We start from the raw sequence: 13,709 nt of genomic DNA, 5'->3' as shown, positions 1-13,709 counted from the left end.
CGACGAGCGAAAATTTTAGAAAAATATAAATGAGTTTTAGTTTTATTAGTATTATTTATGTTTTTTTATTTTAATTTGATGTATTTTTTTAATTTAGTTTAATGTAATTTTATTTGGAAGTTTAATGTAATTTTTAATTTTATGTTAATTTATTTAAATGAATTATTATTTAAAAAAAACAAATAAAATTATAATGACTGGGCGCCACGTGGCGCATAACCCCTGGATGTGGAGAGTTATGACTACAGCCTGTTTTTGTACAAAACCATAACTCTGACTGGGCGCCACGTGACGCATAACCCCTGGATCCCAAGCTAGGGTTTACACCACACTCCGGCGAGAACTCCGGTCAATTAAATTAATGGTACAAGCGTGAGGAGGTTTCTTAGTTTATGTCATTGGCTGAGTAAGGTATTGTTTAGGTTATTTGTTTAGTGTTATTGAATTTTGGTTTATATAAGGTAAATCTTTTGTGGTTGGTCGATCAGTTTTTTGTAGATCTTTGTTTTTGAAGACTTAGAGCATTCCCAATGGGTTCTCTGTATCCATCTTTATTTCTAAAATTTAGAAAAAATATTCAAAAAATCACTCCAACCCATTCTCTATCTCCAAACTCCATCTTTAAATTTTAGTGAAAAGATATAAGAAGCTTCCAAATTTAGAGTGTTCCACAATACTCCATTTCCATCTACCCTTATATAAATTTATATTAAAAATCATTTAATATTGAAAATAATAATAAGACAAATGAATATAGAGATGGTAATGGAGAATGGGTTGAGGGAGATTATTAGAAAATGATGTATAATTTAAAGAAATTATGTTTTTTAATTAAATTTTAAAGGTGGAGATAGAGAACCCATTGAGAATACTCTTAGATGTCATTTTATATTAATTAGGTGTCAAGCTAATCATCATAGAACCAATTCACAGAGAGTGTATAGTATTTTAGATGTTTCAAGTGGAATTGTTAAGCTGATTTTAATTTATGAATAGAAAGGTTGTTTGGTAAAATGTGTATTTGAGTTATTATGAAGATTTGATGTCTCGTTTTTTTAAAGAAGTTTTAAGAGTTGTTGCTTTCCGATAAGTTAACAAGAAGTTAGTGTTTGTCGTTGTTCATCGCGTGCTAAACTCTCCTAAATCATGGCTGAGTATTTGAACAATATTTGCTGTCAAACAACCCCTGTGCATTTGTGGTATCTACTTCTTTTATGTTCAGAAGATGGTTGTTTATATGAATACAAATTCTTGCTAAAATAAGATCTCTATGTCACATTAAATGTGAAAAAAAGAATCAAATATATGAAAATATGAGATATATTTTAAGATCAAGAACAATGACAATTGCTTAAACAAGGGTACCTTTATATTATTAATTGTTATGTTAAAGTATGATATTTACTATATGTTTTGTTATATCATGATTCAAGGAGTACATTCATAGGTTGATATGCAGCTGAAATTGTTAGCTGCTCTAGAAATCATTGCCAGAATCTGCATTTTGTATCACTTTATTTATAAAAAAAACTGTATTTTATTGTAATACATATATAATGTTATCATACCTATCACCCAAATCAGGCATGTAAACGAACTTGGCGTTCACTAAAACGTTTGGCGTGAAGTTCATTTATGTTCATTTAAGCTTGTTTATGTTCACAGACTGTTTATCTAGAATATTAACGGGCGAATATAAACTGTCACACCCCGACCAAAGGCGGCGGAACTTGCCGGGGTGCAACGTGATTGGACAAATACACAAGACACTATTTAAAGTCACAATATTTATTTAACTCATTTCATTTCAACAAATCAATAAACAACACATCTTGTCCACAAAACAAGTTGAATACAAGTAGCAATTTTATTGTTCGTTTTACTAATATCCTAATAGTCTTGGTAACGTTTTCGTCAAGTCCTCGAGTCAACAAAAGTCAAACCTGTAACATTTCATAAAATAAAGTTTGTCAACACAAAGGTTGGTGAGCAATTCATAAGTTTGAGCATATAAGTATATAGTAATAAAAAACCACAAAACTTGTATACGAAACGATAAATAAAAGCAACAATATGGATAATATGAGATCGCGAACACATTAGCGACACCTGCCATAAGAGAATACCAGATGGTTCAGGATTTTTATATGAGGTCGTTAATAAGAATACATTAATGACACCGTCTATAAATAGATTCGGATTTCATGAGGTCGTTAATAAGAATACATTAACGGCACCGTGCTATAAGAGAATACCAGATAGTTCACGGATTTATGAATCAACCTTCCAAAAGCGGTAAACACATAAGCATATAAGCATGTAAGAGATACAACGTCATGCCAAAACACTAGTCCACGAAATCACCGTAGTCTTATTGTTTTAACACCAAAAATTAGGATGGCGAGTGGAACGCTCGCATTCGACTACTTAAAGTGGTCATCTCATATGAGACAATCTTTAAGGAGATTTGAAACAATGGGATCCAAGTTAACCTCGTGATCCATAAAACACAATAAAAACTAATGTTTTTGCGTTTTAAGGTAAGGATACCTTGGAGTTCTACGAAAGTGTGTGTATGTGTATATTTATGTTTGATAAAATAAATAAGTACATAAATAAACAAGTGCACAATCAAGTAGGGTAAACACGTATAACCAATACGTATAAGGACCCTAAAGTAAAGACTATACTAGGTCGTTACGTCTAACCACCTATCCTATAGTCTTGTGGCTCTGATACCAATCTGTCACACCCCGACCAAAGGCGGCGGAACATGCCGAGGTGCAACGTGATTGGACAAATACACAAGACACTATTTAAAGTGACAATATTTATTTAACTCATTTCCTTTCAACAAATCAATAAACAACACATCTCGTCCACACAAACAAGTTGAATACAAGTAGCAATTTTATTGTTCGTTTTACTAATATCCTAATAGTCTTGGTAACGTTTTCGTCAAGTCCTCGAGTCAACAAAAGTCAAACCTGTAACATTTCATAAACTAAAGTTTGTCAACACAAAGGTTGGTGAGCAATTCATAAGTTTGAGCATATAAGTATATAGTAATAAAAAGCCACAAAAACTTGTATACGAAACGATAAATAAAAGCAACAATATGGATAATATGAGATCACTAACACATTAGCGATACCTGCCATAAGAGAATACCAGATGGTTCAGGATTTTTATATGAGGTCGTTAATAAAAATACATTAACGACACCGTCTATAAATAGATTCGGATTTCATGAGGTCGTTAATAAGAATACATTAACGCCACCGTGCTATAAGAGAATACCAGATAGTTCACGGATTTATGAATCAACCTTCCAAAAGCGGTAAACACATAAGCATATAAGCATGTAAGCATAGAACATCAAATCGAGCATTTATCTAAGTAAAGTATACAATAATGTTTGTGGTTTAAGATTCAAGTATACAGCATTTGGTTTGATAAGTATGAAATGTCACCCCAAAACGAAAGATGGAAAAAGGGTATGAAAGTACTCACCTCGATTGATGAATTGAGAACTAATTAATGATGGACATATAGAACGCTTGTGAACAAAAAACGAACGAATCCGACTTGAAATGATAAACACCTTAGCTAAAAATAAATAATGTAATATATTAATGAACTTGAAACCATGATGAAACTATATTGAAACATTGAACGAGGAGGTTCGGTTGTTAGTCGGGTTACCGGTTAATTTATAAATGATTAGTGACTCGTACTTAATTTATAATTACAATAAAATAATATTATCTTATTGGGCTTTTAAATAGTTAAACCAGTATTAAATAGAAGCGAGACGGGTTTAAATCAAGAGTTCGGTTTTTTAAAAATGAATTGATAATAAAGTTTATAATAATATTATTAATGATAATGATAGTAATAATAATAATTCTAAAAAGGTATATTAGATATATATATATATATATATATATATATATATATATATATTTATTTATATGTATATATATATAGATATGTATAAGATAAGGATGATAATAACAACAATAATTATTATTAATAATACAAGTAATAATAGTTATATAATAAAAGCCTTTGTATTAATTTAAAGTGTTGTTGGTAATAATAATAATAATAATAAATAATATTGAAAATAAATAATGATACCGTACTCGATGTCGGTTCAAGTTCTAAACGAGTTCACAAAAATAAATACAAGAATATTGTTGTTAATAATTAATGATAGAAATATAGTTTTAATAAATAATGATAATATGATTACAATAATAATATTAATAATAATAATAGTAATATTAAATAAATGTAATACTAAGTTAAACATAATAATTTCTACGTAATGATACTAGTATTAATAGTAATATTAAATTTGTTAAGCATAAAAGTAATACAAACCGGGCTAGGATGAGACCCGAACCCGAGACCTCTAGTTTAATAATTAACGTACAAACCAAAACGAACCATGATAAAGTTTGTTAACTTAAACCCATAAGGAATTTATATCCATTATCCGGTTGTTCGTCTTTTACCCAAATCAACTCAACTCCATACTCAACCAACCCATTTCAAAGAATAAAACCGATAAACCAAACGATTATTAACAAATTTAAATCTGAAATTCGATATATGAAATTTAATAACACCAACACCCAAATTATATACCTTTTTCGTGTTCACGAGTCGTGGCTCGATACCGGGAATGAACGAGCCGAAATCTACCGGAGATGAGAGATAGACGGAGAGAGTGAGCCGAATAGAGAGAGAGAGGGAGGTAGAGAGGCTGCGGTACACCGGTGGCCGGTTTTCCGGTCACCGGAAAAACGTGTAGAGGGAGGACCGCAGCTCCGGCTGTCGGAGACACCGAGTGGAGGAAAGAAGGAGACGGGGAGGCGGAGCTGCTCGCAGGAAACGCGGCCGGAGGAAGGAAAAGAAGTTCGCCGGAGGAAGGGGGCTCGCCGGAAATGACAAGGAGGGAAAGGGTGTTCGGCTGGAAGTGTTTGGGGTCGCTAGAATTACGAGGGGGAGGGAAAGGAGAGTGGCCGGAGGTGGTGGTGCGTCGAAGGTGGTGGCCGGAGGTTCGCCGTCGCCGGAAAACGGCCAAAGGGGATGGAGGCGGCTGGGAATGTTTGGTTAGGTTTAGGGTTTTATCTTATTTATATGGATGGGTATAAATATTTTCCCTTTGGCCCCTCAAGTTCTAATCAATGTTTAATGTAAGTTTAAAAGTTTCCAAAGCTTGTAACTAGTTTGCGAAAATCATTTTAAACCCCTTATGTTTTTCTTAACACATTATAATATGACAAAACATCGAGTATTGATGATCGAAGTATGTAATAATATTATATAATAATTAAATGAGGAAACAAAATGTTGTGTTGGGTTTATGTATTAAAAGTTTACAAGAACGAATATAATTCGAGATCTGAAATTTGACGAATGTCACGTAAACCAACATTAACATATTGAAAATTTGACCCGAACTAAAACTATAAATTGTATCATACACATAAACCGAACAAGGCATTCATATGCGCTGTATGGTTCGGTTTATGGTTTAGATAAAAATCTAATCAATTAAAAACTAGGCGGGCCATAAAGATTATGTTATTCGTATATTATTTTCTTATGAATTCAAAAATTTGATTAGAATGCGACCTGAAGCTGAATCATATCATACGCATGAACATATGAACCGAACACGACATTCAGATTCGTGGATTGATTTGGTTTATAGTTTAGATTAGAAAACCGGAACAATGAAAAGTTGAGACATTAAAAGTGATATTTAATGTTTTCAAACTTTAAAAATGATTTAAAAAATATAGTGATAATATGGTTTTGTATTAATTTTCATACAAGTGCTATTATGGCACCTGGCCTATCTATTTTTTTAACTTAATGGATGTAGTGTTTAGTTGTTTTTATAAAATTTGTAGCTACCTTTCTTAATTTTGATTATGTTTTTTTTGCAGCTTTACAAGATATTCTCCTTGAAACTATAAACTGCAGGGTATGTCTAAACCTCTACAATTTTTAGGATGCACTCGAGGATTTGAAGTTGAATTCAGATACTGGAACTAAAAGCAGTTCTAAGATTGAAAAAACTAAAGCCAGGGAGGAGGCTGTTGCTAAGGTATTGCAGCCTTGCACGTTCAGCTCACTTGTATTATTATTAAAAATGTGGAAAAGTTGTTTATTTTTATTGCTTGAATGTTTAGGCCATAACGAATGATGGTTAGGAGGAAATACATCAGCTAGGATCCGGTACATATGCAACGACTTATCATGGAAAGGAGGAAATTAGTCGTTGAATGCCATAAGTAATGATATGGGTTTTCAACTTGACCCGATTTTGAAACCTTCATCATTCCGTAGCAATTAAAGATTGGTAAGAACTCTAACCCTTTGTTCTACAAAACCAAACTGAAGCAAATATAAAAAGTAGGAAGGCCGACGACTATATAAGCTAAAAGACTACGACTACAAGCCAAGCCGGAAGCTACTCGCTTCTATTCTCGTTGGGATTGGATACGGATGGGGAATCTATAGATCGTAGTAGTTTGCCAACCTCTCTAACTAACATACGATACAATTGAACTTCACGGAACGGCCAAAGGAGCTTCGCTCGGTTGCCCTTCCTACGCTGACGAATGCCTCTTTTCTCTTCTCTGAAGTCTACAACAAGTGGGAGAGGCAGGATTCGAACCTACGTAGAAAAACTTCAACAGATTTACAGTCTGTCGCTTTTGACCACTCGGCCACTCTCCCCTTCCCGGGCCGAGGCCCCCCTTCGTAGCTTCTGGCGAAGCTGCGAGTTCATGAGCATGTGAATGAACGAGCCATGTTAAGCGAAACCGAAATAAAACGAAACCAAAATTAAAAAAAAACGAAAAAATTGAAACCGAAACGAAACTAAAATCGGAATCCGAAATTCAAAAAATCCGAAACCGCACTTCGGCGAAACCAGCAACCAAAAGCTATGAACCGAATCAAAACCAAAAAACCCGAAATAAAGAACTAGATAAAAAGGGAAACCCAAACGTAGAAAAAAATTAAAACCGAACCAAAGTCATATATTGAATAAACTGAAAGCGAACTAAAATGAAGCTAAAACGCTGAAACTTAAAACTGAATAAATGGAAAAGAAAGTACTGAAACGAAAAATCTAACCGAAACCAAAGGAAAATCAAAAACTGAAAAGACTAAAATCGAAGCGAGAAAATAAATAGAAAAAATAACTGAATCGAATCCAAAAACTGAATAAACTGAAACTGAACTAAAAAACCAAATAAACTGAAACCGAATTGGAACTAAAAATCTAAATATAAAAACCAAAAAAATTAAACGAAATCAACAACCAAAATTTTGAACTTAAACAAAACCAAATGAGAACTTGATAAATAATAAACGGTTTCTTTAAACTGTTCAAAAACCTTTTTTTTCTTTCTTAAACGGTATATTTTATAATGTTGTTTTCTCAATTTTTGATAGGCGTTGAGATTGTTGATGTTTCGGGATCTCCATGTGAGTTTTTTTTATTTGTTTTATATCAATGTCTCCATCATGTCTTGCACATCCTATAAATTTTTGATAGGGTGTTGTAATACGTAATAATATTATGCAGCTTGGAATGAATTTCGATGTCGTGAGGTCGGAGTCAACAATAGTTCATGCATTTCCATTCAATTCAGAGAAAAATAATGAGGCGGTGTTACTGTAACACCCCGTAACCGCAGCGGAAACGTACACGGGATGCAACAGACACATCTGATATCAACAGCATTGCTTATAAAGAAAATACCACTACATTAATTTATAACATATTACATTGTTGCGAGTTTCATTACTGTCTAGGTGTTACACACATATTTTACCGATAAGACATTAATAAATTCATTACAAAACTTAGAGCAGCAAGCTTCCAACAGGTAGCACAGATAGTTAAGCACATATCAATCATTCCAACTTGGGCATACCTAGAAAACATGTAAAGAAAACGGGTCAACTACGAATAGTTGGTGAGTTTCACTAATTTAAATAAACACTGACAAATCATTTTAATAATCATTTATTAACAATATAATCATGCTGGGAACTATGTTACCCCAGAACATTTCATTTAACTTCCTGGGAACTATGTTACCCCAGAACAATAATAACTCCTGGGAACTATGTTACCCCAGAACAATAAATATCCCTGGGAACTATGTTACCCCAGAACAATAACAACCCCTGGGAACTATGTTACCCCAGAACAATAATAACCCCTGAGAAATATGTTACCCCAGAACAATAAGAACCCCTGGGAACTATGTTACCCCAGAACAATAACAACCCCTGGGAACTATGTTACCCCAGAACAATAATAACCCCTGGGAACTATGTTACCCCAGAATAATAACACATGATAAACATTTTATATATTCTGTGCATCAGATCATATATATATAAATGTACAAGTATTTTCATACGATCGGTATGTACTTAAATACTTTAAATAAGACATGTTTTCCGCCCCGGGAAAATATAATTAAAACAATTCATTAAAAGGGGCTCGTGAAAACTCACCTTTTTGTGAGTCGGTGAGTAATATAAGGAACAGCTACGTGCCTGGATCTGTAATATAATATCTAGTCGTTACTATATAATTCCCATAACTTAAATACGTATCAATCGGTACATCTGGGAACATTGTTAATCCAGTACTGTACTCGATTCGGGGACAATGTTAACCCCGTGACACCTCTAAGGACTCAGATTGTGACATTGCTTAGAGTTTGACAGTCAATTTAGTTAAGGTGATGAAATTATAGCTCGGTTTGACACCCCGTTTGGCCGTGGGGCCCGTTTCCGGTATTTCGGTGCCGGAAACGGTAAAATCGGGTAAAATTACCCAAATCATCCGAATTATTTTCGGATGATTTATTTTTACTTAATTTACTTAGATTTATGAAAATAGTCCATTTTTAAAGTTTTCGTGTACCAGTCAGCTCGCTTATGCGAACTTTGCCGGTTTACACGTTTTAAGCTTTAAAAACTTGTTTTTATGTTCTTTTTAGCACAAATAATTACCCGATTAGTCTCGGGTCTTGAAATTTTGCACAAAACTTATTTTGACAGAAAGAAAATTTTACAAAATTTTTCCAGATTTATTTTCTTATATTTACATTTATTTATCTATTTTTAAATCTTATTAAAACACTAAATATGTCAAAAATACCAAAACACTTTAGAAAAATCCCAAATTTTTCTGGGATGATCTTTGTCATCCTCATAACTTCCTGGAATTTTTCCAGATTTATTTTCCTATATTTACATTTATTTATCTATTTTTAAATATTATTAAAACACTAAATATATCAAAAATTCCAAAACACTTTAGAAAAATCCCAAATTTTTCTGGGATGATCTCTATCATCCTCATAACTTCCTGGAATTTTTCCAGATTTATTTTCCTATATTACATTTATTTATCTATTTTTAAATCTTATTAAAACACTAAATATGTCAAAAATACCAAAACACTTTAGAAAAATCCAAAATTTTTCTGGGATGATCTCTATCACCCTCATAACTTCCTGGAATTTTTCCAGAATTTAAAACTTATTTTTCAAGCCATTTTCACCCAAAACCGAGCTAGAAAGCCCTAGAACTCGTTTCACCGAAAAGCCTACTTAGACTTTTCCAACTGAGCTCAAATTTTGTGGGTGACTTTTATATGTTATAAAAAGCTTATCTTAAATTTTCCGGAATTTTTCATCATGTTTTGCTATTTTTCACTATTTTTGGCCAAAACCGAGCATTAAATTCACCAAATATTCATCTTTTATCCAAAAATTACCAAAAATTCACAGATCTCTTATTTTCATGTGTAGATCATCTCTGTGAAATTTCGTGACCCAACTCTAAGCACACAACAATCTGTCCATAATTCATATACACACGAAAACCGAACTATTTTGTGTTTTCTAGCTTTAGATCGCAAGGATCTCGGTTTCTAGCCTTTGCTAGCCGCTAGATACAACACTTACAAGCACATCAACACCACACCAAGCAAGTTATACCCACAATCAAGCCATTTCTTTCCTAGTGTCGGTTAAAACATCAAAACAACGATTTTGACCGTAAAAATCCGTTCTCGACTCTTTTTACTCCTTTCTTGGACCAAGATCCCTTGTATAACATGTATACATCTCTTGATCATGCAAGAGTCGTTTTCATCTCGGGTTTTCACCCGTCTTTCACATGAAAACTCATTTTCACAAGATTTTAACCGTAAAATTTCATTCTAAACTCTTTTAACTAATTACTTGGATCAAAATCCTTTGTATAACTTGTATACATCCTTTGATCACACGAGAATCGGTTTCATCTCGGGTTTTCACCCATTTTTCACATGAAACCTCCTTTTCCTCCATATTATAGAATCAAAACCAAGAATCAACCATTAGAATCAAGTTTTTACCTTAGGATTTTGCTTAAAAGCTTGGGTTTTGGATGGAGGATGAAGAGTTAGAGAGGATTTTGGGAGAATGGATGTGAAAAAAAAGAAAAATGAAAGTGTAATGGGAGGAGGGTGGCCGGCCATATGGTGGTGTGGGGGGGGGGGGGGGTGGGCCCACATCTCAAACCATAGCCACATATTTGGATTACACAATCCGGATAATGTTGTGGATAATCTGGTTCAGTTCGTTTCTCGTTTAAACTCGTAATTCGGCTTAAAACGGGCCTAAAATGGTTGTTTTTCGGGTTAACATAAAATTTATATAAAACTGATTTAAAAACTTTAAAAACTTAACCCATGACATTAAAACATCATATTATTAATAATTACGCATCTTTTTCGGCTTGATTGATCGTCTCTTGCTTGGTTTGGTGTTAAAGGTTTCGTTTAGCGTACCGACGTACCATTAAATCGAAATCCTTTTTCTGTGCTATAATTTACTTATCCCGAAGCATTAATACTTCATAAATATCACTAAACATTATATACTTCGTCTATAATGTAATTCCCGATTCGTTCGGGTTTCAATAATCGTTCATTGGTTAATTGTAATTCCAATACGATTCACTATATAATCGAGTATGATTCGTACTATGAATCATATATACTCGTATATACGTACTATAACTCATATAATCAATATTTAAATGACACGTAAATAGTATATACCGGCTAGGGTATACCTGAATTTGCCGGAATCGTTACATTCTCCCCCCGTTATAAAAATTTCGTCCTCGAAATTTTATGCGTCAACTACTTCCTTTTGAGGAAATAGGAGGGGGTATTTCTTCCGAAATTCATCCTTTCGTTCCCAAGTAAATTCTGGGCCTCGTTGCGAATTCCATCTAACTTTGACCAACGAGATCTTATTGTGTCTAAGTTGCTTGATCTTACCGTCCACTATTTCGATGGGCTCCTCTACGAAGTTGAGCCTATCACTTATTTGAACACCCTCTAAGGGTAACACCGATGTCTCATCCGCCAGACATCTTTTCAAATTCGACACATGAAACACGTTATGAACTGCACTTAGTTCCTCAGGCAGTTCTAGTCGGTAAGCTACCGGACCGATCTTTGCAGTAATAATGAATGGTCCAATATATCATTACAAAACTTAGAGCAGCAAGCTTCCAACAGGTAGCACAGATAGTTAAGCACATATCAATCATTCCAACTTGGGCATACCTAGAAAACATGTAAAGAAAACGGGTCAACTACGAATAGTTGGTGAGTTTCACTAATTTAAATAAACACTGACAAATCATTTTAATAATCATTTATTAACAATATAATCATGCTGGGAACTATGTTACCCCAGAACATTTCATTTAACTTCCTGGGAACTATGTTACCCCAGAACAATAATAACTCCTGGGAACTATGTTACCCCAGAACAATAAATATCCCTGGGAACTATGTTACCCCCAGAACAATAACAATCCCTGAGAACTATGTTACCCCAGAACAATAATAACCCCTGGGAACTATGTTATCCCAGAACAATAAGAATCCCTGGGAACTATGTTACCCCCAGAACAATAACAACCCCTGGGAACTATGTTACCCCAGAACAATAACAACCCCTGGGAACTATGTTACCCCAGAACAATAATAACCCCTGGGAACTATGTTACCCCAGAACAATAACACATGATAAACATTTTATATATTCTGTGCATCAGATCATATATATATAAATGTACAAGTATTTCCATACGATCGGTATGTACTTAAATACTTTAAATAAGACATGTTTTCCGCCCCGGGAAAATATAATTAAAACAATTCATTAAAAGGGGCTCGTGAAAACTCACCTTTTTGTGAGTCGGTGAGTAATATAAGGAACAGCTACGTGCCTGGATCTGTAATATAATATCTAGTCGTTACTATATAATTCCCATAACTTAAATACGTATCAATCGGTACATCTGGGAACATTGTTAACCCAGTACTGTACTCGATTCGGGGACAATGTTAACCCCGTGACACCTCTAAGGACTCAGATTGTGACATTGCTTAGAGTTTGACAGTCAATTTAGTTAAGGTGATGAAATTATAGCTCGGTTTGACACCCCGTTTGGCCGTGGGGCCCGTTTCCGGTATTTCGGTGCCGGAAACGGTAAAATCGGGTAAAATTACCCAAATCATCCGAATTATTTTCGGATGATTTATTTTTACTTAATTTACTTAGATTTATGAAAATAGTCCATTTTTAAAGTTTTCGTGTACCAGTCAGCTCTCTTATGCGAACTTTGCCGGTTTACACGTTTTAAGCTTTAAAAACTTGTTTTTATGTTCTTTTTAGCACAAATAATTACCCGATTAGTCTCGGGTCTTGAAATTTTGCACAAAACTTATTTTGACAGAAAGAAAATTTTACAAAATTTTTCCAGATTTATTTTCTTATATTTACATTTATTTATCTATTTTTAAATCTTATTAAAACACTAAATATGTCAAAAATACCAAAACACTTTAGAAAAATCCCAAATTTTTCTGGGATGATCTCTGTCATCCTCATAACTTCCTGGAATTTTTCCAGATTTATTTTCCTATATTTACATTTATTTATCTATTTTTAAATCTTATTAAAACACTAAATATATCAAAAATACCAAAACACTTTAGAAAAATCCCAAATTTTTCTGGGATGATCTCTATCATCCTCATAACTTCCTGGAATTTTTCTAGATTTATTTTCCTATATTTACATTTATTTATCTATTTTTAAATCTTATTAAAACACTAAATATGTCAAAAATACCAAAACACTTTAGAAAAATCCAAAATTTTTCTGGGATGATCTCTATCACCCTCATAACTTCCTGGAATTTTTCCAGAATTTAAAACTTATTTTTCAAGCCATTTTCACCCAAAACCGAGCTAGAAAGCCCTAGAACTCGTTTCAACCGAAAATCCTACTTAGACTTTTCCAACTGAGCTCAAATTTTGTGGGTGACTTTTATATGTTATAAAAAGCTTATCTTAAAGTTTTCGGAATTTTTCATCATGTTTTGCTATTTTTCACTATTTTTGGCCAAAACCGAGCATTAAATTCACCAAATATTCATCTTTTATCCAAAAATTACAAAAAATTCACAGATCTCTTATTTTCATGTGTAGATCATCTCTGTGAAATTTCGTGACCCAACTCTATGCACACAACAATCTGTCCATAATTCATATACACACGAAAACCGAACTATTTTGT

At 33.5% G+C, this 13,709-nt stretch overlaps 1 long non-coding RNA gene and 1 other non-coding gene across 2 annotated transcripts; one reads left to right on the top strand and one right to left on the bottom strand.

Annotated features, from left to right (window-relative positions):
- Nucleotides 1-309: 309 nt before the first annotated feature.
- Nucleotides 310-6,366, top strand: LOC143606773 (uncharacterized). The gene is made up of 3 exons (XR_013148812.1): nt 310-411; nt 5,967-6,127; nt 6,213-6,366. It is a non-coding gene; the product is annotated as an uncharacterized LOC143606773 (long non-coding RNA).
- Nucleotides 6,367-6,679: 313 nt separating this feature from the next.
- TRNAY-GUA (transfer RNA tyrosine (anticodon GUA)) lies at nt 6,680-6,762 on the bottom strand. Its single transcript has one exon. It is a non-coding gene; the product is annotated as a tRNA-Tyr (tRNA).
- Between the last annotated feature and the right edge of the window lie 6,947 nt (nt 6,763-13,709).

Source organism: Bidens hawaiensis, unplaced genomic scaffold, assembly GCF_021521415.1.
Source record: "Bidens hawaiensis isolate Kalapana, Puna unplaced genomic scaffold, B.hawaiensis_p1.1 tig00077103_1, whole genome shotgun sequence".
Classification (NCBI taxonomy): domain Eukaryota; kingdom Viridiplantae; phylum Streptophyta; class Magnoliopsida; order Asterales; family Asteraceae; genus Bidens; species Bidens hawaiensis.
This window is presented reverse-complemented; position numbering and strand designations above follow the sequence as displayed.